General features: G+C 42.3%; 1 long non-coding RNA gene across 1 annotated transcript; it reads right to left on the reverse strand.

The window, feature by feature from the left end:
- Positions 1 to 11: 11 nt before the first annotated feature.
- On the reverse strand, positions 12 to 15,690 carry LOC130356046 (uncharacterized). Its single transcript, XR_008888754.1, has 3 exons — positions 15,597 to 15,690; positions 282 to 363; positions 12 to 174 (listed from the first exon to the last, which is right to left on the reverse strand). It is a non-coding gene; the product is annotated as an uncharacterized LOC130356046 (long non-coding RNA).
- Between the last annotated feature and the right edge of the window lie 5,489 nt (positions 15,691 to 21,179).

Here is a 21,179-nt window from a genome sequence, read left to right on the forward strand (position 1 = left end):
ATAAGATTTAAAAAAAAGACCACTAGGGGTCCCCATACTATCCAGAACATAATCCTGTCTGGCTGCAGCATCATCTTTGTCCTGGCAGAAGCACAGGCTGGGACAAAGTTCAGAAAGTGAGGGTGGGACTAGCACTCCTCTGTGCTCACTCCTGTCCTGTCTAGCAGACTCTGCCTGAAAACAGAGAGGAAGAGGTTACAGAGCAGCCTGCAGTGATTGGATGAAGAGACCCAAACGTATGGAGGAAGTGGAAGTGGAGTGAGGGTGGGCATAGTGCTTACCCCAGACACACATCTTCCTGAGCAGTGGATTTCAAAATGAGTAAGCAGCAGAACGGAGGGATTTGTGAGCCAAATACAGAACCTAGACACATAAAAAGACATGTAAACAATCAGCAGGACCTATTAGGTCACATATATTGGCATTATAATTTTTTCTGTAATTTGACAGGTACGACCCGTAACGTTTATGCATGTCATGGGGCCATTAAGGATGTATGGTGCGAGCTTCTGACTCAAGCCTGCGCCATACCTGGTAACATCCAGTTGTTTTCAGTAGTTCTGAGCAGCCGGCTAGTAACCATTTAGATCCCATTGTCAAAGTCATTTTTTATCCTGTATAGTGAATGGTGTAAACATAACAAATCACATCCCAGAAAAAATTGAGTAAATAGCAATCAAAAGACCAATCAATACCAATATGGTACCGATAAAAACTAAGATCACAGTGCAAAAAAATTTATCAAGATAACGGCCCTCATTTACTAAGAGTGTTGTGTAGGTTTCTTTGTGGGTTTTATTTCCCTACAATTTATTGTCCACAGTATTTTCTAAGGTTTCCCTACATTTTCCACTTTCCCTACATTTTGCTTTTTTACACATGTTCTGATCTGTCTGGTTTTCCTCAGCTGAAATCCAACACATTTTATGTGGAAACCTTAGTAAATATGTTGGGTTTTTGTGTAAATGTCGGGGACACGCCCTTTTTGGAGAACACGCCCCCTTTTCCCAGCAGCCATGCCCCTTTTTCGGGTTTTCTTAGCAAAATGGAGAGTTAGTCGGGGTTTTTTCAATTCTGGCGCAAATTCTGGCGCAGACAGAATTTATGGTGCAATGCGACAGCATCTAGCGCACAACCCGACAAAACATGTCGGGCTTGCAATAGTAAATGAGGGCAAACATGTTAGTTTGACTGCAAGGAAAAAAAAAACCTTTTCTTCCAGAAGTATTTGGGAATTTTGGACATCCTATATTTAAGAGTGGCCTTTGTCAAGCCATACAGAAAATTTGCAGCATATAACCCCCCTTTAAAAAGCCTTTGAGTGTGCTGCCCACTCCTATGTCCTGCCTCTTCAGACACTCCCCTTCATCAGTTTTGTTATGTAAATCCAATTAAAGAAAAAAAAAAACCCACCTGCCCACGTTCTGTCCAATTAGAGATTAAAGCCTATGCTAAAGGGGTTATCCAGGAAAAGATCAACTGGCTCCAGAAAGTTAAACAGATTTGTAAATTACTTCTATTAAAAAAACTTAATCCTTTCTGTACTTATGAGCTGCTGAAGTTGAGTTGTTCTTTTCTGTCTAGGTGCTCTCTGATGACACCTGTCTCGGGAACTGTCCAGAGTAGAAGCGAATCCCCATAGCAAACCTCTTCTACTCCCAGTTCCCGAGACAAGCAGAGATGTCAGCAGAGAGCACTGTTGCCAGACAGAAAAGAACAACTCAACTTCAGCAGCTGATAATTGTTGGAAGGATTAAGATTTTTAAATTTTTTTTTCAAAAAGGGTTTTCCTGGAATACCCCTTTAACCCCTTAAGGACCAAGTCCATTTTGACCTTAAGGACCAGGCCAATTTTATTTTTGCATTTTCGTTTTTTCCTCCTCGTCTTCTAAAAATCGTAACTCTTTTATATTTTCATCCACAGACCAGCATGAGGGCTTGTATTTTGCATGACCAGTTGTCCTGCATAATTACATAACTCGTTTTACCATAAAGTGTATGGCGCAACCATAAAATTACTATTTGTGTGGGGAAATTAAAAAGAAAACTGCAATTTTGCTGAATTTGGAAGGTTTCGTTTCCACATCATACAATTTACAGTAAAAATGACATGTGTTATTTATTCTGTGGGTCAATACGATTAAATTGATACCCATGATTACACACTTTTCTATAATTGTTGCACTTAAAGGGGTTCTCCGGTGCTTACACATCTTGTCCCCTATCCAAAGGATAGGGGATAAGATGCCTGATCGCGGGTGTCCCGACGCTGGGGACCCCCAGGATCATGCACGCGGCACCCCGTTTGTAATCAGTCCCCAGAGCGTGTTCGCTCAGGGACTGATTACAGGCGACCACCGGGCTGGCGGCGTGTGACGTCACGCCTCCGCCCCCATGTGACGTCACGCTCCGCCCCTCAATGCAAGCCTACTGGAGGGGGCGTGACAGCTGTCACGCCCCCTCCCGTAGGCTTGCATTGAGGGGCGGAGCGTGATGTCACACGGGGGCGGAGGCGTGACGTCACGCCGCCGGCCCGATGGTCGCCTGTAATCAGTCCCGGAGCGAACACGCTCCGGGGACTGATTACAAACGGGGTGCCGCATGCATGATCCTGGGGGTCCCCAGCGGCGGGACTCCCGCGATCAGGCATCTTATCCCCTATCCTTTGGATAGGGGATAAGATGTGTAAGCACCGGAGAACCCCGACCTATAACTTTTTAATTTTTCATTTTATGCGCCATGATCTGTACTTTTTTATTGATACAAAATTTGTGTATATAAAACTTTTATACATTTTTTAATACAGGATCAATAACAATCTATTTTAATAGTATGGACATCTACGCACACGGCAATATCAAATATGTGCATTAATAATTTTTTACACTTTTACATGGGGTAAAATGGGAAAAAAGGACATTTTACATTTTTATTGGGGGATGGGATTTTCCACATTATTTTAATTTTTTTTAACTTTTATTTTTACACTTTAATAGTCCCCATAGGGGACTATTTTTACAATCCTTTGATTGCTAATACTGTTCAGTGCTATGATTAGGGCATAGCACTGATCAGTGTTATCGGTCATCTTCTGCTCTGGTCTGCTCGATCTTAGACGAGAGCAGAAGACCCGTGGAAGGCAAGGGAAGGGACCTCCGTGCGCTGTTCTAGATGATCAGATCGCCGCGGCAGTGCTGCGGCCTATCCGATCATCCATATTTCCGACCACACTGCAGCAGATGCCGTGATCTGTATTGATCACAGCATCTGAGGGGTTCATGGCAGACATCTGCACGATCGCGGATGTCGGCCATTACAGGCAGGTCCCTGGCTGCGAACAGCAGCCGGGACCAGCCGCACATGATACGAGCATCGCTCAGATGCTAGCAGTCAAGTACAGGACGTAAATATACGTCCTGGTGTGCTAAGTTAATGAAACTGCATGGTGAATGGTGTAAACATAAAAAAATACCAGTCAAGAATTGTGGATTTTTGGACACTTCATATGCCAGAAGACAATGATAAAAAAAAAAAAACGATCAAATGCCCCACAAAAATGGGACCAATAAAAACTAAAAATTACGGCACAAAAAATTTGCCCCAAGTACAGAAAAATAAAAGTGTTATAGGAGTCAGACTAATTTTCTTACAAAAAGTTAAAAATTTTTATAAGCAGTAAAATAAAATAAAAACTATATGAATTGGGAATTGTTGTAATTGAATACACCTAAAGAATATATATAACATGTCATTTTAACCCCTTAAGGACATAAGGACGGATCTTTATTCTGTAGGTCCATACGATTAAAATGAAACCCTACTTATAGGTTTGATTTTGTCGTACTTCTGAAAAAAATCATAACTACATGCAGGAAAATATATACGTTTAAAATTGTCATCTTCTGACCCCTATAACTTTTTTATTTTTCCGTATATGGGGCGGTATGAGGGCTCATTTTCTGCGCCGTGATCTGAAGTTTTTAACGGTACCATTTTTGCATTCATAGGACTTATTGATCGCTTTTTATTCATTTTTAAATGATATAAAAAGTGACCAAAAATGCACTATTTTGGACTTGGGAATTTTTTTGCGTGCACGCCATTGACCGAGCGGTTTAATTAATGATATATTTTTATAATTCGTACATTTCCGCACGCGGTGATACCATATATGTTTATTTTTATTTACACTGTGTTTTTTTTTTTTATTGGAAAAGGGGGGTGATTCAAACTTTTAATAGGGGAGGAGTTAAATGATCTTAATTCACATTTTTTTTCACTTTTTTTTGCAGTGTTATATGTCCCATAGGGACTGCTCATGCCTGGATCTCAGGCACTGAGCAGTCATTCGGCGATCGGACAGCGAGGAGGTAGGTAGGGGCCCCCCGCTGTCCTGTAAGCTGTTCGGGATGCTGCGATTAGCCGCGGCTATCCCGAACAGCCCGACTGAGCCAGCCGGCAACTTTCACTTTCGCTTTTAGCTGCTCGGCTCAGCTCTGAGCGCATGGCTAAAGGGTTAATAACGCGCGGCGCCGCTATTAGAGGCGGGTCCCGGCTTCACTATGACGCCGGGCCCGCCGTGTGTAACCCCGCGTTATATCAGGATATATATATATATATATATATATATATATATATATATATATTTTTTTTTTTTAGATTGTAGATTTTAGATTGTAGATTTTGTGGTACAATGAGCCCTCATATGGTGCTGTAGGTGAAAAATGTTAAGCATTATGAATTTTAAAAAGCCACTGAGGAAGGAAACCAAAAATGAAAAAGGAAAATTTACTGCATCCTCAAGGCCAAAACAAGGCTGTGTCATTAACATAGTAGCATAGTTCATAAGGTTGAAAAAAGAGCAGAGTCCATCAAGTTCAACCTATAACCCTAATGAGTACCTACTGAGTTGATCCAGAGGAAGGCAAAAAACCCTCATACTAGAGGTAAAAATTCCTTCCCGACTCCAAATATGGCAGTCAGAATAAATCCCTGGCAGAGAATTCCACAGTCTCACTGCTCTTACAGTAAAGAACCCCCCGTCTGTGCTGGTGTAGAAACCTTCTTTCCTCTATACGTAGAGGATGCCCCCTTGTTATAGATACAGTCCTGGGTATAAATAGATCATGGGAGAGATCTCTGTACGGTCCCCTGATATATTTATACATAGTTATTAGGTCTCCCCTAAGCCTTCTTTTTTCTAAACTAAATAACCCCAATTCTGATAATCTTTCTGGGTACTGTAGTCCTCCCATTCTGTGTATTGGTCCAGTTGCCCGTCTTTGAACCCTCTCCAGCTCCACTATATCTCTCTTGTACACTGGTGCCCAGTACTGTACACTGTATTCCATGTGTGGTCTGACTAGTGATTTGTACAGTGGTAGAATTATTTCCTTGTCGTGGGCATCTATGCCCCTATTGATGCACCCCATGATTTTATTTGCCTTGGCAGCAGCTGCCTGACACTGGTCACTACAGCTAAATTTACTATTGACTAAGACTCCTAAATCCTTTTCCACGTCAGTCGTCCCAAGTGTTCTCCCATTTAGTATATAATCTCAGCCCGGATTTTTCTTCCCCATGTGCATTACCTTACATTTATCAGTGTTGAACCTCATTTGCAACTTCCCAGCCCAAACCTCCAATCTATCCAGATCCATTTGTAACAGTGCAGGGTCTTCTATAGTGTTTACCGCTTTACAGAGTTTAGTATCATCTGCAAAGATTGCTACTTTACTATTCAACTCCTCTTCAAGGTCATTAATGAATATATTAAATAGGACAGGACCCAAGACGGACCCCTGTGGTACCCCACTAGTAACAGTCACCCAATCAGATTAAGTATCATTAATAACCCTCTGTTTCCTATCATTGAGCCAGTTACTTACCCCCTTGCACACATTCTCCCCCAGCCCCATCCTTCTCATTTTATGCACCAACCTTTTATGTGGCACTGTATCAAATGCTTTGGAAAAATCCAGATATACGACATCCAGTGATTGCCCCTGATCCAGTCTGGAGCTCACCTCCTCATAAAAGCTGATCAGGTTAGTTTGACAGGACTGATCCCTCATAAAGCCATGCTGATATGGGATCATACATTTATTTTTAGTAAGATATTCCAAAATAGCATCCCTTAGCAAACCCTCAAACTATTTATATACAACGGAGGTTAAACTAACAGGTCTATAATTCCCGGGGTCACCTTTTGATCCTTTTTTAAATATTGGTACCACATTTGCCATGCGCCAGTCCTGGGGAACAGTCCCTGTTACTATAGAGTCCCTGAATATTAAAAATAGGGGTCTGTCTATCACATTACTTAATTCCTTTAGAACAAGGGGGTGAATGCCATCTGGACCTGGTGATTTGTCTATTTAGATTTTTTGTAGGTGGCACTGTACTTCTTCCTGGGTTAGACAGGTGACCTGTACTGGGGAGTTTACCTTATCTCGCTGTATTTCACCTGGCATTTCATTTTCCTCAGTGAATACAGTGGAGAAGAATTTGTTTAATATATTTGCTTTTTCCTGATCCCCATTTATAATTTCTTCCTCATCATTTTTTAAAGGGCCTACACTTTCATTTTTTACCTTTTTGCTATTTATATAGTTAAAGAACATTTTGGGGTTAGTTTTACTCTCTTTGGCAATGAGTTTTTCTGTCTCTATTTTTGCGGTTTTTATCTGTTTTTTTTCCTCATTTTACCTTTTTCTCTATAGCTTTTTAAAGCTTCCTCACTGCCATCCTGTTTTAGTAGTTTAAATTATTTATTTTTGCCATTTATTGCCCCTTTAACATTTTTGTTCATCCATATTGGTTTTCTTTTATTTCTGACCCTTTTATTTCCATAAGGTACATACATCTTACAGTGAGAATTTAAGATATTTTTAAAAGTCTCCCATTTAGTGTCAGTATTCTTGTTTTTGCGTCTTCTCTGAGTTGATCGAACTTTGCCTTCCTAAAGTTCATTGTTTTTGTAGCCCCTCGAGAGATTCCCTTATTGAAGAACAAGTTATAATGTATTATATTATGATCACTATTTCCTAGGTGTCCTTCTACTTGCACATTAGTTACTCTGTCAGGTCTGTTGGTTAATATTAAGTCCAGTAGGGCGCCCCCTCTGGTCGGGCCCTGCACCATTTGGGACAGATAATTGTCTTTAGCTATAGTCAGAAACCTGTTTCCTTTATGAGATTCACAAGACTCAGTCTCTCAGTTTATATCAGGATAGTTAAAGTCCCCCAATATTATCACCTCATTCTGATTTGCTGCCTTGTTTATTTGCCTCAGTAATTGATCTTCTGCCTCTTCCATTATGTTTGGTGGCTTATAGCAAACCCCTATCAGGATTTTCTTTATATTTATCTCCATATATTTCTACCTATAATGACTCTACATTATCGTTTCCCTCCCATATATCCTCCCGCAGTGCGGCCTTCAGACTCGATTTTACATACAGATAAACTCCTCCCCCTTTCTGTTTTGTCCGATCCTTCCTGAATAGACTATAACCCTGTATGTTGACCGCCCAGTCATAGCTATCGTCCAATCAAGTTTCTGTTATACCCACTATGTCATAATTTTCTTCAAACATCAACCACTCCAGTCCGTCAGTTTTATTGGTCAGACTTCCGCCATTAGTCAACATGCAATCCAATGGAGTAAAGGGTCAAACATTGTTTTTAATCATATCTGTGATTTGTGTATTTGCTTGGAAGTAAAATAGCTGGATGATCATCCTCTGATTCTGGTGATTCCAATTTATGCCAGGGGTTATATAAATTATAAATTTACCAAAAAATTAAGCAATGACCAGCTTCTAAGCAACATACCTCTTACACGGTGAGTCAGGCCTTTCTAAAGCAAAGTGCAAAAAGCAAGATTGTCCAGCCCCGATTCACAGGTAAAAAAAAACTTAACTTCTTTATTGTAAATCCAAGAAATCTCAATAGGACAGGCACATAAAGACAACCATTAAAATATTGTAATGATTGTCTGTATCTGCATGTCCTGAAGAAGGGAAGTTTTTTTACCCGTGAATTGGGGCTGGACAATCTTGCTTTTTGCTCATAAATTTACCCTGACGACTTATTTTCTATACCTTTATATTAGTTATTGTGTATAAAGGTATTTTATAATATTCTGACAATCAAGTCTTTATAAGAAGCTGAATAATTTCGTATTCCTGTTAGAGAGCAGTGAATTGTGGGAGGTTAAATGACATTGGGAGGTTAAATGACAGTTACTGAATTAGCTGCCTGGACAAAATAAACCAGCAGAATTTTTTATGATTTTAATGTAAGTTTAAGAATATTGAAAATCGTATGTAATAACCAGCATGAAAACAGTAAGGATGAATTCACCCTGGACAGAATTTTCTTTAGATTCTACATGGGGAATTGTGCAGGTAAAACATTCCAGCAAAATATTCTAGCAGGCACGTACATAAAATAAAAAGGATTTTTTATATTATATGGCACAAGGATTTTTATCCAATATGGGGCTGTTGGCATCTACCCTATGTGGGTATGGGTAAGTAGAATTAAAGCTGCTATTTTTCAACTTTATTACATACAGTATAGTAAAAACACATATCAGTGAAAATTATGTATTATCCGATTATTTGTAAGGTGTCAGCATATATTATATATTACAGCTTGTCTGCACATTAGGCTCTTGTAGCTCTGATGAATTATTTATCAAATTACAGTAGTCTTCATGAGGAATTATATAGATTTTGTGATTTGATTAGATGCTGCAAATAAGTCCATGGATCTCAATTCACACTCTATTTCCTCACAGCTGGTGTTCTCTAAATCAAATTATAGCTATATCTGAGATGAGGTTAGAAGCAATATTTTCCTTCTATCAGCACTTAGGGGTATTAGGCATGTCAATGGCATTATAAATTGCAAGTAATTGTGATATGTATAAGTAAAGTTTTGAAAACACTCAATTAGATCCTGCCCTTTCAGTGCATGAGCTGACCCATAGGGGGACATTTATCAATATTTGCTTATGTATTCCTTTTTTTTTGTTTAGTTTAGTTTTTTTACAATTTTTTTTGCTTATGTGCGACTTATTTATCAACTGGTTTCAGCCTGTTGATAAATTTCTTTCAGGTAAGCAATTTTTTTTAATTTTTTTTTTGCTTTGGTAGTGACTTAGTTTCAGTGAAATATCATGAACATTTGTTTTCTGCTGGAATTACATTAAGATTTTTTGCTTTGCTCTTGTAATTAGTTGAGCGTAGGGACTGTCGCCCAGTTGGAAGTCAGCGTTTAGGGCAAATCATCCAAGTAGGTAGGAAGAGTGGTTGGGATTAGATCCAGGTCTGCACTGATCCCTAATCCCAAATCCAAAAGGAGAAGTAAAACATAGGAATTGTCCCTTACAAGAAATACTTTAATGGTAACTTGTCAATCCTCTTTTTTTTTTTTTTTTTTTTTTTTTAAACATTACACAAATACAAACTTTATATATAGCAAAAGCTCCAAGTTCTCCTAGCATGAAAATGTAAAATACATAAATACATGGCAAGAGATTTATCAAAACAGAGGAAAAGTTGACCAGTTGCCCATAGCAACCAATCAGATCGCTTCTTTCATTTTTCAGAAGCCTTTCTAAGATATATATATATATATATATATATATATATAGTTGCAGTATCTTGTAATACCTTTTTTATTGGACTAACAAGATTATGTAGAGACAAGCTTTCGGGATTCCTCCCTTTATCAAGTCATAAGCATTTCTGAGCTCACAAGGAGAAAACACACGTTCTAGCTCACAAAATATGCAGGGGTTAAAACAACATATGTGGAGAATGGACATTAAGTTGGGCCATAAATTGTATAGCTGCATATTTTGTGAGATAGAACCTGTGTTTTCTCCTTGTGAGCTCAGAAATGCTTATGACTTGAATCCTATAGCTATACAATTTATGGCCCAACTTAATGTCCATTCTCCACATATGTTGTTTTAACCCCTGCATATTTTGTGAGCTAGAACGTGTGTTTTCCCCTTGTGACCTCAGAAATGCTTATGACTTGATAAAGGGAAGAATCCCGAAAGCTTGTCTCTACAAAATCTTGTTAGTCCAATAAAAAAAGAATTACAAGATACTGCAACTACCGATGATTTAGCTTTTTGCATCACTGGACTAATACGGCTACTCCTAACTAATCCATATATATATATATATATATATATATATATATATATATATATATACTGTATATATAGCATATCTGATTGGTTGTAATGGGCAATTGGTCACTTTTCCTCTGCACAGGTTTTGATAAATCTTCCTGTTGATTAGTAGTGATGGCATCAATAGAAAAAGGGTTCTTTACAATTGAAGTTTTCAAACTATGTAATGCCCTACCCAAAGAGATTGTATTGACAGATATTGTATTAGCATTATGACAAATGGTACTTTGGGTTATAATTTCTAGAGATTCAAAATAACTGAGAAAGTCTGAACCTCAGGGACCTGTGTCTTTTTTTCAAAATATGTAACTATGTATAGAGAGGGCTCCACAGCAACATCTGTTAGGCCCCTTTCTCACTTCAGTTCAATTCCTGAGCAAGCTCTGAACTGGTGTTGAACCAATCCCATAATGTAATCCTTTTAACCCCTTAACGACGCAGGACGTATATTTACGTCCTGCGCCGGCTCCCGCGATATGAAGCGGGATTGCGCCGCGATCCCGCATCATATCGCGTCGGTCCCGGCGCTCATCAACGGCCGGGACCCGCGGCTAATACCACATATCGCCGATCACGGCGATGTGCGGTATTAACCCTTTAGAAGCGGCGGTCAAAGCTGACCGCCGCTTCTAAAGCAAAAGTGAAAGTGACCCGGCTGCTCAGTCGGGCTGTTCGGAACCGCCGCGGTGAAATCGCGGCATCCCGAACAGCTGACAGGACACCGGGAGGGCCCTTGCCTGCCTCCTCGGTATCCGATCGGCGAATGACTGCTCCGTGCCTGAGTTCCAGGCAGGAGCAGTCAAGCGCCGATAACACTGATCACAGGCGTGTTAATACACGCCTGTGATCTGTGTAAAAGATCAGTGTGTGCAGTGTTATAGGTCCCTATGGGACCTATATCACTGCAAAAAATATGTTAAAAAAAGTGTTAATAAAGGTCATTTAACCCCTTCCCTAATAAAAGTTTGAATCACCCTCCTTTTCCCATAAAAAAAAATAAAACAGTGTAAAAAAAAATAAAAATAAACATATGTGGTATCGCCGCGTGGATAAATGTCCGAACTATAAAAATATATCATTAATTAAACCGTACGGTCAATGGCGTACGCGCAAAAAAATTCCAAAGTAAAAAAAAAGAGCATTTTTGGTCACTTTTTATACCATTAAAAAATTTATAAAAAGTGATCAAAAAGTCAGATCAAAACAAAAATCATACCGATAAAAACTTCAGATCACGGCGCAAAAAACCACCCTGTACGTGGAAAAATAAAAAAGTTATAGGGGTCAGAAAATGACATTTTTAAACGTATAAATTTTCCTGCATGTAGTTATGATTTTTTCCAGAAGTACGACAAAATCAAACCTATAAAAGTAGGGTATCATTTTAACCGTATGGACCTACAGAATAATGATAAGGTGTACTTTTTACCAAAATATGCACTGCGTAGAAACGGAAGCCCCCAAAAGTTGCAAAATTGCGTTTTTTCTTCGATTTTGTCGCACAATTATTTTTTTTTCCGTTTCGCCGTGCATTTTTTAGTAAAATGACTAATGTCACTGCAAAAGTAGAATTGGTGACGCAAAAAATAAGCCATAATATGGATTTTTAGGTGGAAAATTGAAAGGGTTATGATTTTTAAAAGGTAAGGAGGAAAAAACAAAAGTGCAAAAACGGAAAAACCCTGAGTCCTTAAGGGGTTAAAGAGATGGTCCTGGAACTTGAAATGAAGCAGGTCATTTTGTGCCAGGGTTAAACTTTGTGAAAAACAAAATTTGTTTCAGTCTCAAAATTTTTGTCCATGACTATATATTAAAGTGGTTCTTTGCCCCTAAACATCTTATCCTCTATCCAAAGGATAGGGGATAAGATGTCTGATCATGGGGGTCCAGCTGCTAGGACCTCCCATGATCTTTGGTGTGGCACCCCAGTCATCCGGAGCATGGAGCATACTCTGCTCCATGTCAGATGACAGGCAACCACAGCTGTCACACCCCCTACATTCATGTCTATGGGAGGAGGCATGAAGGCATGGGAGGAGCCATGTACTGCCCGCCATGCCCCCTCCCATTCACATGAATGGAGAGGGCATGGTGTGATGTCACGAACTTGGAAGTTTCAAGCTTCCGTGTTCAGAACGCCGCGGTGCCGGTGCCCCTTTGTATAGGGGATTAGATGTCTAGGGGCAGAGTACCCTTTAATGAGCAGCAAGTGCTCTTGTACAAATAGGAAAAGCTCTATTACTAAATACTACTAAGCAGAAAAAACTCATTATTTTACTCATATCAGCATAGGTTATGAGAGAAGGACAGAGCTGCAAACACTAGGATGGTAGGGAGGGGATCTGTAGTACACAATATAGGCAAAATCCCTAACAATGCACAATTCCTACATTACCTCATTCCCTGACTTTGTCTTACCTGCAGCAGCCATCACCCCCATATCTTAGTTGGTTATCTCTATCAGAGTCTACTCCAGGCAGGCTATCTCTGCAGTACTGGGAACTAGCCCTGATGATGTGGCAGCTAACCCTAGAACCTTCTGTGTGGGCCGAAGAATGGATGGCTGCATTTAAGTAGCTTCCTTGCTCCATAGGACCATCCTCTCATAGACACCCTAGCCTGAAATGGCCTGGGGATTCTGAGGATGGCCATCAGGACAGGTAGCCTTTATGCCAGTATTCAAATGCAATTCTCTTACGTTATAACAATGCCCTTTCTTTGGCCCAAATTAGAGAACTGATAATTCAAATATATAGGGTGTAACTATAGGGGGGAGGGTGTGGTTGCACTCAGGCCCAGATGCCAGAGGGGGCCAATAAATTATCTCATTCTCATAAGAGGTCGCTATTGCTATCAATAAAGAATGAAAGAAATACTGTCAGAACAGTCACCCCCACAAACCAGTGGTACTGCCTGGTAGTGAGGGCGACGCTGAGATGAAAAACCATGCTTACAATGCATGGATCCATTGCTCCGGTGCATTGCCGTGGAATGAGATTTGCCATAGAATGAGATGGTCCGCCTCCATCACATCCTATTGGCTCACTCTTGTCACGTGACATATTTAAACGTCACGCATCGATGCGCACAGCAGTGTCAGTTTGGCTGTGATAGCTATCCCTGTGATAGCTGAAGCTGCACGGAGCTCTCATGACCTCTGTGGCCCGACAGAAGTACCAGCTACCACACATGTACCACACATGTACCAGCTCATACGGCTGCCTCATATACATTTACTGTTGATCCACAGCGCTATCGGGATCTCGATGCCCGATGCCGCTGTCATCAGTGTGCGTCCCCGCGAGCGCCCCACGCCCGCAGCTCTACTCCCCGTCCCCCGTTAACATTCAGGGAGCGGGGAACAGAAAGTAGAGCATCGGGCGCAGGTTAAGTTATTCGATTAGTGCTGCGCATGCGCAGTACTACTTTACCTGCGCCCGATGCTCTACTTTCTGTTCCCCGCTCCCTGAGCGTTAACGGGATGCGGAGTAGAGCTGCGGGCGTGGGGCGCTCGCGGGGACGCACACTGATGACTGCGGCATCGGGCATAGGGATCCCCATAGCGCTGTGGATCGCTCCCTGAGCGTTAACAGGGGACGGGGAGTAGACCTACGGGGGACGGGGAGTACAGCTGCGGGGGACGGGGAGTAGAGCTGCGGGGGACGGGGAGTACAGCTGCGGGGGACGGGGAGTAGAGCTGTGGGCGACGGGGAGTACAGCTGCGGGGGACGGGGAGTAGACCTACGGGGGACGGGGAGTACAGCTGCGGGGGACGGGGAGTAGACCTACGGGGGACGGGGAGTACAGCTGCGGGGGACGGGGAGTAGAGCTGTGGGCGACGGGGAGTACAGCTGCGGGGGACGGGGAGTAGAGCTGCGGGCGACGGGGAGTACAGCTGCGGGGGACGGGGAGTAGAGCTGCGTAGGACGGGGAGAAGAGCTGCGGGGGACGGGGAGTAGAGCTGCGTAGGACGGGGAGAAGAGCTGCGAGGGACGGGGAGTACAGCTGCTTAGGACGGGGAGTAGAGCTGCGGGGGACGGGGAGTACAGCTGCTTAGGACGGGGAGTAGAGCTGGGGGGGACGGGGAGTACAGCTGCTTAGGACGGGGAGTAGAGCTGCGGGGGACGGGGAGTACAGCTGCTTAGGACGGGGAGTAGAGCTGCGGGCGACGGGGAGTACAGCTGCGGGGGACGGGGAGTAGAGCTGCGTAGGACGGGGAGAAGAGCTGAGGGGGACGGGGAGTAGAGCTGCGTAGGACGGGGAGAAGAGCTCCGTAGGACGAGGAGAAGAGCTGCGGGGGACGGGGAGTACAGCTGCTTAGGACGGGGAGTAGAGCTGCGGGGGACGGGGAGTACAGCTGCGGGCGTGGGGCACTCGCGGGGACGCACACTGATGACAGCGCCATCGGGCATAGGGATCCCGATAGCGCTGTGGATCAACAGTAGATGTAATAATAGAGTAAGTGTATATGAGGCAGCCGTATGAGCTGTGCGCATCAATGCGTGACTACTGTGCGCATCAATGCGTGACGTTTAAATATGTCACGTGACAAGAGTGAGCCAATAGGATGTGATGGAGGCGGACCATCTCATTCTATGGCAAATCTCATTCCACGGCAATGCACCGGTCTGATAGCACCTTCTTTCTGACTATGCAAATTAGCAATAAATGGCATGGGCGGGGTTACGATCCAGCCTTCGGGCACTTTGATGTCAGTGCTGTTTGTTCGGCTCTCGGCCCGGCTAATCAGTATTGACTGCCTCCCTCCGCCTCTTCCCATCCTCCCCGCTCTGTAATTGTGTTTAGTGCGCATGTGCAGCTTCCTGAATACACCCAGAAGCAGCCTCAGAGCGGCTTCATAACAGGCTTCATAACCGCACTGAGGCCGCTTCCGAGTGTAGCCAAGAAGCTGCACACACACAGTAAATGTGATTACAGAGCAGGGAGGAGGGGGAGAAGCAGAGGGAGGCAGTCAATACTGATCAGCCGGGCCGAGAGCCGGAGAAACAGCACTGACATCACAGTGCCCGAAGGCTTGATCGTAACCCCGCCCATGCCACTTATTGCTAATTTGCATATTCAGAAAGAAGGTGATATCAGATGGACAGAGCAATGGATCCAGGCATTGTAAGCATCATTTTTCTCAGCATCACCAGCAAAACCAGGCAGTACCACTGGTTTATGCGGGTGACTATTCTGACAGTTTTCCTTTAAAGTTGATGCCTTGTTTGCATTGTGGTCCAGAATCTTCAGGTTATGTTTCTGCACAGAAGCAGTTCCCTGATATTTCCCAGGTTAATCTCACACTAAAAAAGACAAGTATGACAAAAAAGGATCACAGATACATTGTAAGACAGCAAGAGGAAGTCAGCATTGTCTACCTGAATCCTGCACACTTGTTTACCATAGGCTTGCTTGGTCAGGAGCCACCTACAGGAGGTCAACAATCCACATCGTGTTCTCTTTGGATATGGACTAATAAATAGATAATAAAAGATATAAAAGTACTTTATACACTGCATACAACCAAGAACTTGACATGAATACTGTGTTAGAAAGTGCAGATACACTGTTTTAATACAGTATTATTAAATGGGCACTGTCAGATATAAAAACTTTCTATATGTTGTACATCTCGGCAAAACAATAGTTTTTCTAATATACTTCTTTTAAACATTTTTAAATGTTATTAAAGAAAACTGCCTTTGAAAATCCCCCCACTAGGGGTCCCCATACCTCCTGGGACACTGATTAGTCCCACAAAAGCATAAGCATGTCTAAGGGTCATGGACACGAGATGGCTGATTGACAAGGCTGCAGAAGGAACTCAGCCTGCAGCAACACTGCTGCAACACAGAGTTTTACAGAACATGTGCCTCCAGCTGTTGCAAAACTACAACTCCAAGCATGCCTGGGCAGTCAAATGATGTCTGGGCATGCTGGGAGTTGTAGTTTTGCTCAAGCTGTGGGCACACAGCTGAAGGCAACACTGCTGTAAAAAGAGTTATCCAAACACTGTACCTCCAACTAGTCCCAGCATTACAGTACTGGTAAAGGATGATACACATAAATGACATAGGAAGATGTAAGTTATACACTCACCATATTGTCTTTAGTGGTAGAGTACAGGCAATCTCCAATAGTAATTGTGTGTGTGTGTGTGTGTGTGTGTGTGTATACAGCAGGTTTTTGTGGGATCTGACAGGTACGATTTAATGGGTTATTCCTAAGTGTCCTAAAAATAGTAAAATCTACTAGTGCTTTAATACACAACGGCAACATTACAAAGCCATGATAAACGTGAAGTAGTGAGCTTCTATTTTAAGATGAAATTGTACTTTCTTTCCAGAATCGGGCATAGCTGTGGGTTTGACCAGAAGGGATTTAAAGGCTTGCATGTGATTTATCATCTCAGGCTGTATCTAACACATTCTCCATTGACCCCTTGCCCACAGATCTTAACCATAGAAGCATTCAGATAGTTTTTTCCATTCATCACCCACAAATCAGAAGTGCAGCTCACCACTTCCACGTTGCTCTGTTTCCTCTAACAGCAATTGCTGTCTTGTATTCAATTCCCAATATATCATGCCATCCTTGTGGAAATCTATTAACCTTTGTAAACCTAAGAGTTCCAGTGGATTGTGGCTCACCAGACTTAACACTGTTGTCTGTTAAAAAAGACATCATTTAACTATCTGGTTTCAAAGCGCAATGACACGTATCAGATACCAGGATGAATGATTTTTAGTCTTGCATATTTTATGTATTTCAGCAGTTTTCCATTTCTTAATAGTAAGCACATTGAGGCATTTTATACATTCAATCAGAATGCCATAAAGACACATTGAAATGGAGTGATAACTTGACGCCCTAACATTCTAAGTTTACCAAAACATGAAGAATACATGATGAAGTATATGTATGAGTGTAATAACGCAAATAGAAAATGAGGAGGCACTCACTAGTTCTGTGGCAGAGGGTTTTAATATCATTAGGTCAGTGTCACATAAAAACAGGGGGATGACAACAATGGCAATACCAGGCTAGCACTGCCATCATTGTCATCCCCCTTTTTTTTATGTGACACAGCACTGAAGATATTAAAATGCTCTGCAATGGAATCGGTGAGTGCTGCCTCATTTTCAGTTTGCGTTATTGGACTGTGTTCAAACTATGTTCTTGAAGCTGGGCAACACAGAAGAGCTTAAGCTTTATGATATGCTGCAAAAACCATAAAAGCGATACTCTACTGAAAAACATGTTCTCCCCTATCCAAAGGATAGGGGATGAGATGTCTGATCATCGGGGTCCTGCCAATGGGCACCCCCGCGATCTCTGTGCCATCAGCGGCGGTGTCCGCGTTCGTGATGTCACGCCACACCCCCTCCATTCATGTCTATGGAAGGGATCATGATGGCTAGTATGTAGCCATCCCAACTCCTCCCATAAACATGAATGGAGGCAGCATGGGGCTGTAGTCACCAGTTATCCGGCACAGAGCAGAGTTTTCTCCGTGCACGGATGACTGGGGTGCTGCACCAGAGATTGTGGGGGTCACCCGTGGTGTGACCCCGTGATCTGACATCTTATTCCCTATCCCTTGGATATGGGATAAGATGTTTTTCAGTGGAGTACCCCTTTAAATCACATACTAGTAGGGATTGCAAGTCAGTGAATACCTTTATTCCTCTGCTGCACAAAACGCTGTCAATCTGTGACTATATATATATATATATATATATATATATATATATATATGTGTGTGTGTATGATGTCCCAGTACGGGATATGTTCCTACAGACTTGTCAGGTTGAGTATGTCCTCAGGGCTCTCCTGCAGTGTTCCCCCATAATGTGAATAGGTTGTATATTAAGTGCAAAAGACCTTTGAAGTGAGTCACATGTTTGTTAGTCTCATGATAATGTTTGTCACATGTTTAAGTCATATGTTTGTTACCCAGAGAGCACCAGGTGACCAGGTGATCCGCAGTTGGCCTATGGGGTCCTTGCTCAGCACCCCTTTATAAGAGGGGGAGGTACTACAATCTCTCTCTTGTGTTTCACTTTCTGCTGAGGTCAAGTCTAGTCCAGATGTCTCAGGGTCAGTGTCCAGCACATCTGGAGGCCTCAACCTAAATTGCAGCCACAAGTCAGTAAGTCAAGTCATCTTTATCTGCTGTCATCATCTTCAGTCAAGTCAAGTCAATTTAATCAGCGTGGCCTGCACCTATAGTCTCTCATGTCACTGCAAGTCCCAGCAAGCTGTGAGGTCCCCTGTGTTACTGGTCACCTCTCTGGGATCCTGGCCGAACTGTATAGACTGTACCATCTGTCTACCTCAGTAAAAGCTATTGTTAACCTTAACCTGGCCTTGGACTATTATTTGCGCCTGCCTAACCTAGGACTAGCGGTACTACCTTCGGGTGTGTACATAGGCAAACCACGCCCTGGTGTCACGAACACGAAGGGGTTAATACCATCTACCCCTGGGCAACACCATCTGCCCCTACACCTCACCGTGGCTCACCATATATATATATATATATATATATATATATATATACGTGAAATGAGTAACCATAGGGCCCTACAGCAACACATGGAAAGGGGCACTACACCCCAATGACATCCAACTGTAGCAGTTCTAAAGCCTAAGGTTACTTTAACAATTACTTATTTGTTCCTTCTACTTCATCACCTACAGTGACATGTAACTACACCACCTATCTCAGTGGATGTATTTGGCTGTTGGTGCGATAGCAGCTGTTGTTTCCATTCCCATGGTAGTTACACGCATAATTTTAGAGAGAAAAAAAGGTACAGCACAAATCTACCCATTGTGTACTGGACAAATAAACTGTTGGTTCCCTTCTGCATGTTGTCTAGTCCTGGGGAAAGTCAGTCATTGGTGCTTAATGTTAAACATATTGCTTATCACTGAAGCCCAGCCATTTTATATTGTTAATTTCCTAAAGCTCAGTGTACATGCAGGGTTCATTTTCCAGTGGGGTTTCAGTAGTCATGGAAAAGTGATTGTATAAGAGAATTTCTTTATACGCTCAAGATTGGTTCTTTCCCTAGGTAATCACTGTACATCTACTACATACAATATACTGTACTCTGAAGTTATGTGATGTAGAATGCATAGTATCCATAGTTATTTATAGTCATTTAATAGTTATTCACAAGGGCAGACTTGGGTGTCAAATTATTTTCAGTAAAGCCCTTTAGCAGTTTTCTGATAGCATTTGGAATTACATAGCATTTGGAATACATTTACTTATAAAGTTACATGGATTCCTCAGTCAGTGTTGTCAAACAGCCCTATATACAACTTCTCCCCCAAATATCAGAGAAATATCAGAGAAAAAGTGCAGTTGTGCATCATAAGCATTCTAATTATGGACTATCTTTAAATAATTCTCATGGTGGTCCTTCTGAACTTGGTGGAAATGTAGTTGCTATAGTACAAACAGGGTGTCACGCACCTGGATGCGGGCGGTCTGGAACAGGATGTGGATCATCCACCTGTATGGTTGATGACTCGGACCGTATTGGAGAGCGGAGTCTAAGGTGCCGCTGGTCTTCACCAGAGCCCGCCGCAAAGCAGGATGGATTTGCTGCAGCAGGCAACACCCAGGTCACTACCCCCAATACGGCTCGACCACACAGGTAACTGGGCAAGGTGAGGTACAGGAGGATGAGACAGAGGCGTAGTCAATGTAGCAGAAGGTCAAGGCAGGCGGCAAAGGTTTGTAGTCAAAAAAACGTAGCGGGAAGGTCTGGGTACACGGGTATGGGAGGTGCAGGAACTTATAATGTGTATTCAGGTGCACATACTAATTAAGAGCGCACTGGCCCTTTAAATTACAGAGCTCCAGTTCCAGAGGCAGCAGAGCGGGGTAAGTGACAGCCTGAGATTCGCATGCGGGCGCGTCACGTGATGCGAATCCCAGCCCCGCCGACAGGAGGAGACCCTGGGACACTGCACTCACGGCCGGAGCTAGTGGCCGGAGCGCAGCGCGTGACACAGGGTCCCTAATGTCCTGGGTAGTTTGACATGCAAGGAAGATAGGGTCTTGTGTGAGGTACTAAGTGTTACTTACAATCCAGCCTGGTACATTTTATGTGATGCACAAGATAGGCAAGACGAGAAGATATCATCCTAACCACTTAAAGGGAATGTTGTATCAGAAAATTACCTATTGTTCAAATATTGTTTTTATGTTAAGTCTGTTTTTTTCTCATTTTCCTTTTTTCTATCTATATAAAATAATCCTGAAATCTTGAAATATTTATTCTGACCACTAAGTCAAAAACTAAGTTGAGACTTCTTGTTGTGTGGTGAGAAGGAGAAGGCTGATGGAAAGTGATCTTTAACAGCATAACAATGAAAGGTAAAACCAGTAGATGTTCACAGATGAATCTTCCCCTCCCTGTCAAATGACCCCTTTAAAAGTCATAGGCCCACATTTATCATTGCAGTGCAAGTGAAGCATTTTTTTACACCTTTTTTTTTTTGTGTGCTGATAATGTGTAGGAGAACCAAATTTATTAAAAGGTAAAAGAGCTTTGATAAATTTTGTGCAGGTCACATTTTCTGAAATTTCTGTCTACACATACACCAAAAAGCTACACCATGTCTGGGCTGGTGTCGTTTTTGAGACTTTTCAGTGGCTTTGCGCCTTTTTTTGTTCCTTTTTACAAAAAGGGGCAATGATAAATCCCTTCTATATCATGTCTTTTACCAAAATTAGTGGATTGCAACTCAAAATCAGTGGATTGCAACTCAAAATCAGCAGAAATATGTAAACAAAAAGGGGCAAAAAAAGGTGCAAAAAACCCTGCTTGCCCCTTTTTTGCCCCTTTTTTAGACACAAAAAACAGTCTAAAGACAATGATAAATGTGGGCCATAGAGAATACCCAGTATCTTTTGCCCCTCATATAAATGGGACTGCTCC

The sequence above is a fragment of the Hyla sarda genome, chromosome 2 (genome assembly GCF_029499605.1).
Source record: "Hyla sarda isolate aHylSar1 chromosome 2, aHylSar1.hap1, whole genome shotgun sequence".
Lineage (NCBI taxonomy): Eukaryota > Metazoa > Chordata > Amphibia > Anura > Hylidae > Hyla > Hyla sarda.